General features: G+C 44.3%; 1 pseudogene; it reads right to left on the bottom strand.

Moving 5' to 3' along the window:
• Window positions 1-17,460: 17,460 nt before the first annotated feature.
• On the bottom strand, window positions 17,461-17,578 carry LOC134946284 (5S ribosomal RNA; annotated as a pseudogene).
• Between the last annotated feature and the right edge of the window lie 437 nt (window positions 17,579-18,015).

Genomic DNA, 18,015 nt, shown 5'->3' with positions numbered 1-18,015 from the left:
GGACCTTCTCCTCTGTAAATGTACTTACTTCATTTTCCTGAATATCCCTGCAACTTAACTGTGGCCCCTTCCCCTATCTTTCAGTAGGGAATACTGAGCAAAAATAATTATTAAGATGATCTGCTATTACATTTTTTCCCTCAACAAGACTCCCAGGGGTAAATTTACTAAGATTCGTATTTTCCCGTTTCAGGTCAAAGTTCAATCACGAATGACATCGAAAGTGTAAAACTGCAACTTTTTGAATTTATTACGACTAATTTACTAAGCTGTCGTATTCGGGTTTTTCTTTTGTTCCGATGTCGATGTCATTCGTGTTTTTTTTTTTTTTTTTACGGCAGTGATTAGCAAAACACTGCCGACTTTTTAAAAATGAATCTCGGCCGGATCTGTGTGATCCGTGCTGGGGTTCATTTTTTTTTTTTTTTTTAAATTAAACAGTGTAAAATAAAAAAATAAAATTGCGTGGGGTCCCCCCTCCTAAGCATAACCAGCCTCGGGCTCTTTGAGCCGATCCTGGTTGCAGAAATATGGGGGAAAAAATGACAGGGGTTCCCCCATATTTAAGCAACCAGCATCGGGCTCTGCGCCTGGTCCTGGTTCCAAAAATACGAGGGACAAAAAGAGTAGGGGTCCCCCGTATTTTTAAAACCAGCACCGGGCTCCACTAGCTGGACAGATAATGCCACAGCCGGGGGTCACTTTTATATAGTGCCCTGCGGCCGTGGCATCAAATATCCAACTAGTCACCCCTGGCCGGGGTACCCTGGGGGAGTGGGGACCCCTTCAATCAAGGGGTCCCCCCCCCAGCCACCCAAGGGCCAGGGGTGAAGCCCGAGGCTGTCGTCCCCATCCAATTGGCTGCGGATGGGGGGCTGATAGCCTTTTGTGAAAATGAAAAGATATTGTTTTTAGTAGCAGTACTACAAGTCCCAGCAAGCCTCCCCCGCATGCTGGTACTTGGAGAACCACAAGTACCAGCATGCGGCGGAAAAACGGGCCCGCTGGTACCTGTAGTACTACTACTAAAAAAATACCCAAAAAAAGACAAGACACACACACCGTGAAAGTAAAGATTTATTACATACATCCACACAAACATACATACATACTTACCTTATGTTCACACGCAGGTCGGTCCTCTTCTCCAGTAGAATCCAAGGGGTACCTGTTGAATAAATTCTACTCACCAGATCCAGGGTCCCAGGGTCCTCGGGGCAACCATTTGTAATCCAGGTACTTAAATAAAATAACAAAACGGATACCCGAGCCACGAACTGAAAGGGGCCCCATGTTTTCACATGGGACTCCTTTCCCCGAATTCCAGAAACCCACTCTGACTTCTGTCTAAGTGGGTTTCTTCAGCCAATCAGGGAGCGCCACGTTGTAGCACTCTCCTGATCGGCTGTGTGCTCCTGTACTGACTGACAGGCGGCACACGGCAGTGTTACAATGTAGCGCCTATGCGCTCCATTGTAACCAATGGTGGGAACTTTCTGCTCAGCGGTGACGTCACTTTAGGTCAACCGCAGGGCAGAAAGTTCCCACCATTGGTTACAATGGAGCGCATAGGCGCTACATTGTAACACTGCCGTGTGCCGCCTGTCACTCAGTACAGGAGCACACAGCCGATCAGGAGAGTGCTACAACGTGGCGCTCCCTGATTGGCTGAAGAAACCCACTTAGACAGAAGTCAGAGTGGGTTTCTGGCATTCGGGGAAAGGAGTCCCATGTGAAAACATGGGGCCCCTTTCAGTTCGTGGCTCGGGTATCCGTTTTGTTATTTTATTCAAGTACCTGGATTACAAATGGTTGCCCCGAGGACCCTGGGACCCTGGATCTGGTGAGTAGAATTTATTCAACAGGTACCCCTTGGATTCTACTGGAGAAGAGGACCGACCTGCGTGTGAACATAAGGTAAGTATGTATGTATGTTTGTGTGGATGTATGTAATACATCTTTACTTTCACGGTGTGTGTGTCTTGTCTTTTTTTGGGTATTTTTTTAGTAGTAGTACTACAGGTACCAGCGGGCCCGTTTTTCCGCCGCATGCTGGTACTTGTGGTTCTCCAAGTACCAGCATGCGGGGGAGGCTTGCTGGGACTTGTAGTACTGCTACTAAAAACAATATCTTTTCATTTTCACAAAAGGCTATCAGCCCCCCATCCGCAGCCAATTGGATGGGGGGGACAGCCTCGGGCTTCACCCCTGGCCCTTGGGTGGCTGGGGGGGACCCCTTGATTGAAGGGGTCCCCACTCCCCCAGGGTACCCCGGCCAGGGGTGACTAGTTGGATATTTGATGCCACGGCCGCAGGGCACTATATAAAAGTGACCCCCGGCTGTGGCATTATCTGTCCAGCTAGTGGAGCCCGGTGCTGGTTTTAAAAATACGGGGGACCCCTACTCTTTTTGTCCCCCGTATTTTTGGAACCAGGACCAGGCGCAGAGCCCGATGCTGGTTGCTTAAATATGGGGGAACCCCTGTCAATTTTTTTCCCATATTTCTGCAACCAGGATCGGCTCAAAGAGCCCGAGGCTGGAAATGCTTAGGAGGGGGGACCCCACGCAATTTTTTGGGAGAAAATAATCACTTTCCCACCCCTTCCCACTGATATACATGCACGGATCTCATGGATCCGTGCATGCCTATCCAATCACGGATAAAAAAAGCAGGTCTGTTTTTTTAAAGCACTTTTTTACGAGTTGTAATTTTTCATGGCAGTGTTTTGTTTTTTTTGGCTTTGCACTTCTTAGTAAATGACCGAGATTCATACTTAAACAGCCGCGTTTTGACCGATGGTGTATTCATTCGTGATTTTTTCCTAGGACTTCCAAATATTACGAATGCCCTCATCACTGCCGTGATTTGAGTTTAGTAAATTACCGAGATGACACTTTGATGAAAAAACGGCATCTCGGTCAAAATCGGGACCTTAGTAAATTTACCCCCCAGTCTCTGTCTTTAGTTTTATTATTCCACCTTTTGTTTGTCTCTTTTATATACCTAAAAAAGTTTTGCCTCCTTTACACACTAACTGGGCCATTTCTCCTTAGCTTGTGCCTTTGCACATCTGATTACCTTCTTAGTCTCCTTCTGTCTAACAAGACATATCTCCTTGCCTTTATTAATTTGTGTCTGCTTATATTTCCTAAATATTTGCAATACTTGCTACTTCTATCGCAAACCACTCTGGCACTTTTTTCCTTGTGTTGCGTTTTCCTTGTGTTTTTCCTAACAATTTTGATACTTAACTGTATATATATATATTTATATATATGTGTGTGTATATATATATATATATATATATATATATATATACCATACTTGCCTACCTGACCCTCTCCATGAGGGAGAAAATGCTCTGTTCCTGGACTTTCCTGGTAATGTATGATTGCCATCACCTGTGGTGAAGCACCTTTCTTATCAATTAACTAGCTCACCACAGGTAATGGCAATCATACATTACCAGGCAAGTCCAGGAACAGAGCATTTTCTCCCTCATGGAGAGGGGTCAGGTAGGCAAGTATGATATATACATATATATATATACATATACACAGTTGTGCTCATAAGTTTACATACCCTAGCAGCATTTGTGATTTTCTGGCCATTTGTCAGAGAATATGAATGATAACACACAAACTTTACTTTCACTCATGGTTAGTGGTTGGGTGAAGCCATTTATTGTCAAACAACTGTGTTTACTCTTTTTAAATCATAATGACAACAGAAACTACCCAAATGACCCTGATCAAAAGTTTACATACCCTGGAGATTTTGGCCTGATAACATGCACACAAATTGACACAAACGGGTTTGAATGGCTACTAAAGGTAACCATCCTCACCTGTGATCTGTTTGCTTGTAATCAGTGTGTGTGTATAAAAGGTCAGTGAGTTTACATACCACAGTTCTTAATACTGTGTATTGCCCCCTTTAACATCAATGACAGCTTGAAGTCTTTTGTGGTAGTTGTGGATGAGGCTCTTTAATTTCTCAGATGATAAAGCTGCCCATTCTTCTTGGCAAAAATCCTCCAGTTCCTGTAAATTCTTGGGCTGTCTTGCATGAATTGCACGTTTGAGATCTCCCCAGAGTGGCTCAATGATACTGAGGTCAGGAGACTGAGATGGCCACTCCAGAACCTTCACTTTATTCTAGTGATGTGCACCGGACATTTTTCGGGTTTTGTGTTTTGGTTTTGGATTCGGTTCCACGGCCGTGTTTTGGATTCGGACGCGTCTTGGCAAAACCTCCCTGAAAATTTTTTGTCGGATTCGGGTGTGTTTTGGATTCGGGTGTTTTTTTTTTACAAAAAACCCTCAAAAACAGCTTAAATCATAGAATTTGGGGGTCATTTTGATCCCATAGTATTATTAACCTCAATAACCATAATTTCCACTCATGTCCAGTCTATTCTGAACACCTCACACCTCACAATATTATTTTTAGTCCTAAAATTTGCACCGAGGTCGCTGGATGACTAAGCTAAGCGACCCAAGTGGCCGACACAAACACCTAGCCCATCTAGGAGTGGCACTGCAGTGTCAGACAGGATGGCAGATTTAAAAAATAGTCCCCAAACAGCACATGATGCAAAGAAAAAAAGAGGTGCAATGAGGTAGCTGTGTGACTAAGCTAAGCGACCCAAGTGGCTGACACAAACACCTGGCCCATCTAGGAGTGGCATTGCAATGTCAGACAGGATGGCAGATTTAAAAAATAGTCCCCAAACAGCACATGATGCAAAGAAAAAAAGAGGTGCAATGAGGTAGCTGTGTGACTAAGCTAAGTGACCCAAGTGGCCGACACAAACACCTGGCCCATCTAGGAGTGGCACTGCAGTGTCAGACAGGATGGCACTTCAAAAAAATAGTCCCCAAACAGCACATGATGCAAAGAAAAAAAGAGGTGCATCAAGGTCGCTGGATGGTTAAGCTAAGCGACCCAAGTGGCCGATACAAACACCTGGCCCATCTAGGAGTGGCACTGCAGTGTCAGACAGGATGGCACTTCAAAAAATAGTCCCCAAACAGCACATGATGCAAAGATAAATTAAAGAAAAAAGAGGTGCAAGATGGAATTGTCCTTGGGCCCTCCCACACACCCTTATGTTGTATAAACAGGACATGCACACTTTAACAAACCCATCATTTCAACAACAGGGTCTGCCACACGACTGTGACTGAAATGACTGGTTGGTTTGGGCCCCCACCAAAATAGAAGCAATCAATCTCTCCTTGCACAAACTGGCTCTACAGAGGCAAGATGTCCACCTCCTCCTCATCCTCCGATTCCTCACCCCTTTCACTGTGTACATCCCCCTCCTCACAGATTATTAATTCGTCCCCACTGGAATCCACCATCTCAGGTCCCTGTGTACTTTCTGGAGCCAATTGCTGGTGAATGTCTCCACGGAGGAATTGATTATAATTAATTTTGATGAACATCATCTTCTCCACATTTTCTTGAAGTAACCTCGTACGCCGTTCGCTGACAAGGTGAGCGGCTGCACTAAACACTCTTCCGGAGTACACACTGGAGGGGGGGCAACTTAGGTTAAATAAAGCCAGTTTCTGCAAGGTCCTCCAAATTGCCTCTTTTTCCTGCCAGTATACGTACGGACTGTCTGACGTGACTACTTGGATGCGGTCACTCATATAAACCTCCATCATTCTTTCAATGGTGACAGAATCATATGCAGTGACAGTAGACGACATGTCAGTTATCGTTGGCAGGTCCTTCAGTCCGGACCAGATGTCAGCACTCGCTCCAGACTGCCCTGCATCACCGCCAGCGGGTGGGCTCGGAATTCTTAGCCTTTTCCTCGCAGCCCCAGTTGCGGGAGAATGTGAAGGAGGAGCTGTTGACGGGTCACGTTCCGCTTGACTTGACAATTTTCTCACCAGCAGGTCTTTGAACCTCTGCAGACTTGTGTCTGCCGAAAAGAGAGATACAACGTAGGTTTTAAATCTAGGATCGAGCACGGTGGCCAAAATGTAGTGCTCTGATTTCAACAGATTGACCACCCGTGAATCCTGGTTAAGCGAATTAAGGGCTCCATCCACAAGTCCCACATGCCTAGCGGAATCGCTCTGTTTTAGCTCCTCCTTCAATCTCTCCAGCTTCTTCTGCAAAAGCCTGATGAGGGGAATGACCTGACTCAGGCTGGCAGTGTCTGAACTGACTTCACGTGTGGCAAGTTCAAAGGGTTGCAGAACCTTGCACAACGTTGAAATCATTCTCCACTGCGCTTGAGTCAGGTGCATTCCCCCTCCTTTGCCTATATCGTAGGTAGCTGTATAGGCTTGAATGGCCTTTTGCTGCTCCTCCATCCACTGAAGCATATAAAGGGTTGAATTCCACCTCGTTACCACCTCTTGCTTCAGATGATGGCAGGGCAGGTTCAGGAGTATTTGCCGGTGCTCCAGTCTTCGGCACGCGGTGACTGAATGCCGAAAGTGGCTCGCAATTTTTCGGGCCACCGACAACATCTCTTGCACGCCCCTGTCGTTTTTTTTAAAATTCTGCACCACCAAATTCAATGTATGTGCAAAACATGGGACGTGCTGGAATTTGCCCACATGTAATGCATGCACAATATTGGTGGCGTTGTCCGATGTCACAAATCCCCAGGAGAGTCCAATTGGGGTAAGCCATTCTGCGATGATGTTCCTCAGTTTCCGTAAGAGGTTGTCAGCTGTGTGCCTCTTATGGAAAGCGGTGATACAAAGCGTAGCCTGCCTAGGAACAAGTTGGCGTTTGCGAGATGCTGCTACTGGTGCCGCTGCTGCTGTTCTTGCTGCGGGAGGCAATACATCTACCAAGTGGGCTGTCACAGTCATATAGTCCTGAGTCTGCCCTGCTCCACTTGTCCACATGTTCGTGGTTAAGTGGACATTGGGTACAACTGCATTTTTTAGGACACTGGTGACTCTTTTTCTGAGGTCTGTGTACATTCTCGGTATCACCTGCCTAGAGAAGTGGAACCTAGATGGTATTTGGTATCGGGGCCACAGTACCTCAAGCAATACTCTAGTTCCCTGTTAATTAACGGTGGATACCGGAAACACGTTTAACAACGCCCAGGCTGCCAAGGCCTGAGTTATCCGCTTTGCAGCAGGATGACTGCTGTGATATTTCATCTTCATCGCAAAGGACTGTTGGACAGTCAATTGCTTACTGGAAGTATTACAAGTGGTCTTCCGACTTCCCCTCTGGGATGACGATCGACTCCCAGCTGCAACAACAGCAGTGCCAACAGCAGTAGGCGTTACACTTAATGCATCGGAGGAATCCCAGGCAGGAGAGGACACGTCAGACTTGACAGTGACATGGCCTGCAGGACTATTGGCTTTCCTGTCTAAGGAGGAAATTGACACTGAGGGAGTTGGAGGTGTGGTTTGCAGGAGCTTGGTTACAAGAGGAAGGGATTTAGTTGTCAGTGGACTGCTTCCGCTGTCACCCAAAGTTTTTGAACTTGTCATTGACTTCTGATGAATGCGCTCCAGGTGACGTATAAGGGAGGATGTTCCTAGGTGGTTAACGTCCTTACCCCTACTTATTACACCTTGACAATGGCAACACACGGCTTGACAAATGTTGTCCGCATTTCTGTTAAAATAATTCCACAGCGACGAGGTGATTTTTTTTGTAATTTGACCAGGCATATCAATGGCCATATTCGTCCCACGGACAAGAGGTGTCTCCACGGGTGCCTGACTTAAACAAACCACCTCACCATCAGAATCCTCCTTGTCAATTTCCTCCTCAGCGCCAGCAACACCCATATCCTCATCCTGGTGTACTTCAACAGTGACATCTTCAATTTGACTATCAGGAACTGGACTGCGGGTGCTCCTTCCAGCACTTGCAGGGGGCATGCAAATGGTGGAAGGCGCCACCTCTTCCCGTCCAGTGTTGGGAAGGTCAGGCATCGCAACCGACACAATTGGACTCTCCTTGAGGATTTGTGATTTAGAAGAACGCACAGTTCATTTTTCTAGTGGGAGGATGAGTGCTTCCATCCTCATGTGAAGCTGACCCACTAGTCATAAGGAACATAGGAGAGGGCCTCAGCCGTTCCTTGCCTCTCCGTGTCGTAAATGGCATATTGGCAAGTTTACGCTTCTCCTCAGACGCTTTTAATTTTGATTTTTTTTGGGTCATTTTACTGAACTTTTGTGTTTTGGATTTTACATGCTCTCTACTATGACATTGGGCATCGGCCTTGGCAGACAACGTTGATGGCATTTCATCGTCTCAGCCATGACTAGTGGCAGCAGCTTCAGCACGAGGTGGAATTGGATCTTGATCTTTCCCTATTTTACCCTCCACATTTTTGTTGTCCATTTATTAATGTGTTGAATTATATGCCAGTAATATATCAATAGCAATGGCCTACTGTACCGTACTGCTATATATTATATACTGGTGGTCAGCAAAATTATGCACTGTCCTCCTACTATATATAATATATACTGCGCACAACAACTAAAATGCACCACAGGTATGGATGGATAGTATACTTGATGACACAGAGGTAGGTAGAGCAGTGGCCTACTGTACCGTACTGCTATATATTATATACTGGTGGTCAACAAAATTATGCACTGTCCTCCTACTATATATACTGCGCACAACAACTAAAATGCACCACAGGTATGGATGGATAGTATACTTGACGACACAGAGGTAGGTAGAGCAGTGGCCTATTGTACCGTACTGCTATATATTATATACTGGTGGTCAGCAAAATTATGCACTGTCCTCCTACTATATATACTGTGCACAACAACTAAAATGCACCACAGGTATGGATGGATACTAGTAAACTTGACAACACAGAGGTAGGTAGAGCAGTGGACTACTGTACCGTACTGATATAATACTGGTGGTCACTGGTCAGCAAAATTCTGCACTGTCCTCCTACTATAATCTACAATGCAGCACAGATATGGAGCGTTTTTCAGGCAGAGAACGTATAATACTGTTGGTCACTGGTCAGCAAAACTCTGCACTGTCCTCCTACTATATAATACTGGTGGTCCCCAGTCCCCACAATAAAGTACACTGAGCACAGATATTTGCAGCACACTGAGCACAGATATGGAGCGTTTTTCAGGCAGAGAACGTAGATATTTTCAGCACACTGAGCACAGATATTTGCAAGCACACTGAGCACAGATATTTGCAGCACACTGAGCACAGATATTTGCAGCACACGGAACACAACTGAGAGAACGCTGCACACATCCTCTCCCTATCATCTCCAATGCACGAGTGAAAATGGCGGCGACGCGCGGCTCCTTCTATCGAATACGAATCTCGCGAGAATCCGACAGCGGGATGATGACGTTCGGGTGCACTCGGGTTAACCGAGCAAGGCGGGAGGATCCGAGTCTGCCTCGGACCCGTGCAAAATGGTTGAAGTTCAATGGGGTTTGGATTCCGAGGAACCGAACCCGCTCATCACTACTTTATTCTGCTGTAGCCAATGACAGGTCGACTTGTCCTTGTGGTTTGGATCATTGTCATGTTGGAACGTCCAAGTACGTCCTATGCGCAGCTTCTGGGCTGATGAGTGCAAATTTTCCTCCAGTATTTTCTGATAACATGCTGCATTCATCTTGCCATCAATTTTGACCAAGTTTCCAGTGCCTTTGTAGCTCCCACATCCCCAAAACATCATCGATCCACCTCCGTGTTTCACAGTAGAAATGGTGTACCTTTCATCATAGGCCTTGTTGACTCCTCTCCAAATGTAACGTTTATGGTTGTGGCCAAAAAGTTAAATTTTGGTCTCATCACTTCAAATGACTTTGTTCCAGAAGATTTGAGGCTTGTCTCTGTGCTGTTTGGAGTATTGTAAGCAGGATGCTTTGTGGCATTTGCGTAGTAATGGCTTTCTTCTGGCGACTCGACCATGCAGCCTATTTTTCTTCAAATGCCTCCTTATTGTGCATCTTGAAACAACCACACCACTTTTTTTCAGAGAGTACTGTATTTCAGCTGAAGTTATTTGTGGATTGTTCTTTGCATCCCGAACAATTTTCCTGGCAGTTGTGGCTAAAATTTTTGTTGGTCTACCTCACAGGTTCTCAAACTCGGTCCTCAAGACCCCACACAGTGCATGTTTTGCAGGTCTTCTCATAGAATCCCAAGTGAAATAATTAGCACCACCTGTTAACCTTTTAAAATGTGTCTATAAGTAATTAATACACCTGTGCACCTGCTGGGTTACCTGCAAAACATGCACTGTGTGGGGTTCTGAGGACCGAGTTTGAGAACCTGTGGTCTACCTGACCGTGATTTGGTTTCCACAGAATCCCTCATTTTCCACTTCTTAATTAGAGTTTGAACACTGCTGATTGGCATTCTCAATTGCTTGGGTATCTTTTTATATCCCTTTCCTGTTTTATTCAGTTCTATTACCTTTTCCCGCAGATCATCTGACAATTATTTTGCTTTCCCCATGAATCAGAATCCAGACACGTCAGTGCAGCACTGGATGAAAGATGCAAGGGTCTTTCAGGAATCCAGAAACTCACTGACCTTTTATACACACACACTGATTACAAGCAAACAGATCACAGGTGAGGATGATTACCTTTAGTAGCCATTCAAACCCGTTTGTGTCAATTTGTGTGCATGTTATCAGGCCAAAATCTCCAGGGTATGTAAACTTTTGATCAGGGTAATTTGGGTAGTTTCTGTTGTCATTATGATTTAAAAAGAGCAAACACAGTTGTTTGACAATAAATGGCTTCACCCAACCACTAACCATGAGTGAAAGAAAAGTTTGTGAGTTATCATTCATATTCTCTGACAAATGGCCAGAAAATCACAAATTCTGCTAGGGTATGTAACCTTATGAGCACAACTGTATATATATACTGTATATACATACAGACACACAGTATATATACAGTATATGTATATATACACATATACACATTATATATATATATATACTTATATGTGTGTGTGTTTATATTTCAAAGAGCATTTATCACTTTGCAACAGCCCCCCCTCTCTTTCTTGAATATAGGTAAATAATAATAATTAAATTATGTATGAATTACTATTGTACAAGTCTTTCACAACATTCCTCAGAGACAGGAATTGCTTGCATTGTGATTACTGAATAGTACAATTAAACCCAATTGACTTAATTGTTATCTTGAAAACATTCAGTAGTGACACATTGTTATACAGGCTGATACATAAGCTTTGAAGATCAATTAAGATTATTCTTACAGTACTTTTATAGAAATATCTATAGTATAATTTCCTTATATGCCTGTCTCCACCTTTGTGCAGTGGAGGGTAGACCCTGCACTTGAAACCTCCTGTCAGTGCTCCTCCCTCCCTCAACCCAAAATGAGTGAGACAGGAAAGGAACAGAGATGAGCTAGATGAGAGGAGGTTAGGTATGGAGCTAGAGGTGAGAGAGGCAAGTGGGAGGGGGGATAGAGGGAAGAGCATACCTCCCAACCATCCTGTTTTTTGCCGGACAGTCATACTTTTGCGGCACTGTCTTGCTGTCCCATCCGTGGGACGCAATGTCCCATCAGGGAAGAGGAGTGTGTGTGCATAGATAGCATACACACAGGGTGTCTATTCAGTGGGCAAAGGGACTGCTGCATGCAAGCAACTCCTGGAGCGCAAGGCATGTTCCCAGATCAATGACAATGGGGAAGAATGGCTCAAAGGAATTGCATTCCCGAGAGGCTATGCCCCTTTTGCGCGGCCATGCACCCTTTGGGCATGCACAAGTTCAGCAAAGTTGGGTAGTATGTCAGAGAGATACAGATGAGGGGGACAGAGATGAGAGAGACAGAAGTGGGATGTAGATGATAGTGGAAGAGACAAGAGTGAGGGGAAAAGAGGTGAGAGCATACCTCTCAACATTTAGATTTTGTCAGCAGGATTTTAAGCTTGCGCTAGAGGCGCATGCAAAAAGGGACTATGGCATCGTGCTACACCTCCTGATATGATGTTTTGGAGTCATGATCATGTGTCTCATCCCCATTTTATTTTTTCAAATAGAGGGCGACGTCATTGACTGGCCCCGAAAACGGGCATGACAGGCCTGCATTTACAGCGTTACTCCCCCAACACTGCTTCATGCGCAGATGTCCAAAAATTGCTGTTTGCAATTTTTGGACATCTGCGTCCACTTCTGAATAGCCCCCCTAGAGTAAACTCCTGTTATGAAGAATCTTTATACTATTTATTGTGTGTACAATAACTCACCAGCTAGCATTAAACATTAGTGTTTTATGCAAAGGGAAGAATCTATAAAAAGAAAAAAAATAACACAAAACGTACCCTATAGGCGTAAATCTGAGTCTCTAGGAAGCATCTGACACCTCTGTGCCTGTAAAAAGCAGACAGTTCTTGTACATGAAGAAAATTAGAAAGAGTGTAAACAGCTCTGAGGTGTCAGAACATCAGTAAATTATTTTAAGATTAATAGCTTGTTATAAATATGCACGTTATAACAGATATATAAATCTGCCATAGATAGGATATAGGATATCAATCTTTTTTTTTTTTAATTAACTAACATACATAAAATACTTTTAAAATTTATTAGGCAGTATGCACCAAGAGTTAATGCTGCGCCTGTTTCATATGTATATCAGGAGCTCTGGGCTGCACTGCAGGCAGTGACTAAAAAAAAACCCTACCAGTATGCACCAAGGGTTACTGCTACCCCTGTATTAGGAGCTCTGGACTGCACTGTGGGCACTGAAAAGAACCCACCAGTGTGCACCAAGTGCACACCTTGAATATTGAGTTAAATTTTGGGCACCATATTATAAAAAAGATATCGGGAAACTAGAAAGGGTTCAAAGGTGAGCTACTAAATTGATTAAAGGGTTAGAGACACTGGGGTACGAGGAAAGGCTTACAAGGTTAAATATGTATACTCTAGAAAAGAGGCGTTTAAGAGGAGATATTATTAATATCTTCAAATTACAAGTAGCTAGCAGGGGACTTGTTCATTAATAGTACGCTGTGTAGGACACGTGGGCACTCACTGAGACTAGAGGACAGAAAATTCCATACACATCGTAGGAAAGGGTTCTTCACGGTAAGGGCAGTAAAGATTTGGAACTCCCTGCCAGAAGGTAATAATGGCAGACTCTGTAAATGCATTTAAAAACGAATTGGACAAATTTCTCACTGGAAAACATATCCAGGGTTATAGCATTTAGCAGAGTGCCATTAATATCTGGGAGTGGTAGAATCGTAGTTGTCAATTGGTACTAAACCATTACTTCAGCAGTTGCTTTATAATATGAACAGCTTAAGACAGAATACAGGTTGAACCCGATGGGCATTTTGCCTCTTTTCAACCTCACTAACTATGTAACTTTGTAACTATACTTTATCTTCATTTATGGGATCAAATGAAAAGAGGGTGCCAGAGCAAGTCGCTCGCTGAGGAAGAGCATACCATTTCATCTAGGATCTTATTAATCTTGTCCTTGAAGTAGGAAGCAAGATCTTGCACCTTTATAGTGGCTGATGGCTTGGGTGAGGGAGGGTTCACAAATGATTAAAATTAATTAAAAAGTTATTTGGGGTTAGAGGCTTGAGCAGAGATGAGAGTCTGGAAATATGTTTGTTTGGCAAAATACTATTGAATTCAGGTGTTTCAATCAGATCCATTCCCACAGGTGTATAAAATCAAGCACCTAGCCATGTAGTCTCCATTTGCAAACATTTGTGATGCAAAATGGGTAATTCTGAAGAGCTCAGTGACTTCAAGTGTGGTACTGTGATAGGATGCCGCCTTTACAATATGACTGTTTGTGAAATTTCATCCCTGCTGGATATTCCATGGTTAACTGTAAGTGAAATTATTAGAAAGTGGAAGTGTTTAGGAACAATAGCAACTCACCAACGAAGCTGAAGACCACGTAAAATCACAGAGTGGGGTCAACAACTGCTCAGACACATGGTGCCTTAAAGTCGTCAACGCTTTGCTGATTCCATAGCTGAAGAGTCCAGAACTTCCACTGGCATTAATGTAGGCACAAAAACTGCAGCTGGAGCTTAATGGAATGGGGTTCCATAGCCGAGCAGCTGCATGCAAGCCTCACATCACCAGGTCCAATGGCAAGCGTCGGCTGTAGTGGTGTAAAGCACACCAACACTGGACTGTGGAGCAGTGCAAATATGTTCTGTGGACTGATGAATCACGCTTCTCTGTTTGGCAGTCAGATGAGTGAGTCTGGGTTTGCCGGATGCCAGGAGAACGTTACCTGCCCAATTGCAATATGCCAACTGTGAAGTTTGATGGAGGAGGGATAATGGTATGGGGCTGTTTTTCAGGGTTTGGGCTAGGCCCCTTATAACCGGGGAAGGGCAATCTTAGTGCTTCTGCATACCAAGACATTTTGGACAATACTATGCTTCCAACTCTGTGGCAACAGGTTGGGGAAGGCCCTTTTCTATTCCAACATGACTGTTCCCCAATGCATAAAGCAAAGACTATAAAGACATGGTTTGTTGAGTTTGGTGTGGCAGAACTTGATGTGCCCCCACAGAGCACTGTTCTCAACCCTATTGAGCACCTTAGGGATAAAATCGAACGGAGATTGCGAGCCAGGCCTACTCGTCCAACATCAGTGCCTGACCTCAAAGATTCTCTACAGAATGAATGAGTGCAAATTCCCACAGAAACACTCCACAATCTTGTGAAAAGCCTTCCAAGTAGAGTGGAAGCTGTTATAGCTGCAAAAGGGGGACCAACTCCATATTAAAGTATATGTATTTGAATACAGTGTCATTACATTCCCTGTTGGCGTAACAGGCAGGCGTTCAAATGCTCTTGTCCATAAGAGTCGGGATGTTATGAAGTCCGAGTTCGCTGGGTGTGCGAGATGCCGGCCGAACTCAGAGGTTTTTTTAAAGGGTCAATAATGTACAAGGCTAAACAATGCCTTGGAAATGATTGCGCCTTTAAAAAAGTCAGCGTTTAGCCTGCATCCCGCACTGGGGCGCCGAACTCAGAATTCATTACATCTCGTCCATAGGACATTATTCAGTAAGGATTGCAGGTTCTGCTAAAATGGAGTTACTGCAATCAAATAGTTGCAGCCCAGAAAGTCCGAAAAAACGGCCATTGCAGAAATTGCAAATGCATCGCAATATGTGGCTGAACGCAGAACCATGCGCAATTACCGGAACATCAAAGATTGTTCCTATCTGCACCAGGACAAGGTCGTCCACAAAAGGGCTGGAAGTGGTCATCCCTGAAGTCAGAGGCCCTCCTTAAAAAATGCCTGGGCACGCCTGCGTTTTTTGAGACACACCTAGAAAGCGTCAGGTTTCCACCCAGAAACACCAGCTTCCTGTCAGTAACACAGCGGCTGCATTGCGATCACGATGTGTATGCATTTTCTGTCGCTATTTTAATTGCACATGCGCAATGTAAATGCTGTGCATGCGCAGTTGTTCAATAATCGGCCAGACTGCGAGTCGCAAATTTTGCAATCCTTACTGAATGAGGTCCTAAGTGTGTACATTTTCTCAGTGGATTTCCGCCTTCTTTGTCCTCTTTATCTGCCAGTGAGATGAAGCTCTGGGATACTGGCAGAATAGTACTAAAGCTGATAAGTATCACTGTCACGCTCTAAATTCCAATCTTCAACACGTCGCTGCTGCGAGACGATTATAAGATTTGCTTAATATATCAGAGCTTGGTAAATCCGATCAGGGTGAGTCATCAGAGGGATAGGTCTGAAAGTGCATACAATTAATTTATATTCCTAATATTGGAATTTGGGTGTGAGTTGATCAGATTGGCTTTCTTACTTCTAGGAACACAGACCCATCAGTGAGTGCGTACGATCAGAGTACCGCAATGCAAACAGGCCAGGAGGGGAAGTTCCTCTTCTGATTGACACAGAAACTTTGTCAAGTTACGTTAGTAAATCAGCATCCTGGCTTAATGAAATCTACAAGTTATACACATAAAATTGTTAGTTTATGTTTAAGTAAATGATTGCTTATTTCAAATGCACACCAGTAAGTTAATAGTCAACTCTGTCTGCACAGAGCGATCACAATAACTCATATAATCATTTAAGCTCATTTTCTGGATAATGTTTCAATGTATCACATCAGTAAAAAAAAACAACAACCTGCAACAAGGTTAAGGGGTAAAATTACCAATACTTCCAAAAGGCGGTCTCCTTACTGCCAGTCACATTAACGTAACCCCCAGGGAGTCCATCCATTACGTATCACTATCCTCTGTTCGCCAAATTTAAAGGGTCTATTCATCATGCATCGAAAAGAATGGAGAAGTGAGCCTGTGGAGAAGTTTCCCATGGCAACCAATCATCTGCTCCGTACAATTGTATAGTATGCAAATTATAAATTTATTTATTTTATTTATTAACAGTTTCTTATATAGCGCAGCATATTCCGTTGCGCTTTACAATTAGAACAACAGTAATAGAACAAAACTGGGTAAAAACAGACAGACATAGAGGTAGCATTACTTTAATGCTGATTGGTTGCCATGAGCAACTTCTCCACTGGCTCACTTCGAACTTTTCACTGCTTCATGAGTAGACCCCTTAAATGTCTAAAGGGGAAATTGAATTGTCGGCTGGAAATTTTTGGGGATGCAGTGTTTTCTATAGACACACCTCCAGAGCAAGTCTGATTTTTCCTAAAATAATACATTTTAGGAAAAAAAATCACCGGGGCTTGGTCTGGGACCCCGCGGCACCCACGTGCGTTAGTGTTTATAAGTGTGTATGAGTGTGTATATGTAATGGATATGTGTGTGAGTGACCCCAGTGTATGTGATCCCCTGTGTGTATGCCCCACCCCCACCCAAACACGCCGCTGGGACAACTACATCTCGCCGCAGACCCTGGGACTCCCAGAAGCCCCCTTCCCAGTCAGAAGATGGAGGGGAGACTACTGGAGGCCACACAGATCATCAGAGATCTCCGGGTGATCTCCGGGCAGGTGAGTATCTTTTTTTTATTGCGCCGCAGGGTTTTCAGTGCTGAAAAGCCTGCAACCCCTTTTTTGTCTAATGGATACCACATTTTTATTGTGAGCGTGCATACCCACGGTAATCCAAAGTTAGGCGCAAGGTAAGCAATGTGTTTTACCTTTGTAAACCTCGTTCCCAATTAAGTGTCACCCTTAACTCTGCTCCCCCCCCCCACCCCATATATATATAGTAATAGTTCATGATTCCCACTGGCTGTTTAGTGTAATTCTGTGTCACGACCACTTGTACCCCTTAGTGTCTGAGTATAGAGATGTTAATTTAGTAGATAAGTTTTATGAAATGATCCACTCCTCACAAACAATCAGAGGGTTTTATAGCTTAATACCGCCCAGGGTGGCTGAAAAAGAGAATTAGGTTGTGAATCTGCTGTCAGCGTTAGACTAGAGGAACTCCTTTTGCCCAGACCTACAACACCAAGTATTCCCTGGTTGTCAGCCACCAGGTACTGACTCGGCCCTACACTTTATAGCTTCCAAGATCAGACGAGATTGGGCACATGCAGTGTGGTATGGTGGTAGGTTATTGATATCCACTACATAGGGCTCCAGAATCGTTGATGAGAGGACTACACATAAACACATTGATTAGTTAAGAAAATCTGTGACAACGGGCAGGAGTTTAACCATAAACCCAGTTTACACAAACGTTCCCGCTTGCATACCTCCCAACATTTCATGGCTCTGTCCAGCAGCTCAGTCACTCAGGTGATGCAGGAGCCTGGAGGAGACACTGGACTAAGCTGGGGACAGGCACCGGCGTAGGGTTGCCACCTCATCCCTTTAATTCTGGACACATATTAATTACACAGGTTCTGTGGCTGATTAAAGCCAGGTGAAATGGAGTCTTGAAGTCAGCCAGCCACAGAACCTGTGTAATTAATATGTGTCCAGAATTAAAGGGATGAGGTGGTAACCCTACGCCGGGAGCCCTGTGGCCATCTGACGGGGTGAGTGACAG

Source organism: Pseudophryne corroboree, chromosome 7, assembly GCF_028390025.1.
Source record: "Pseudophryne corroboree isolate aPseCor3 chromosome 7, aPseCor3.hap2, whole genome shotgun sequence".
Lineage (NCBI taxonomy): Eukaryota > Metazoa > Chordata > Amphibia > Anura > Myobatrachidae > Pseudophryne > Pseudophryne corroboree.
This window is presented reverse-complemented; position numbering and strand designations above follow the sequence as displayed.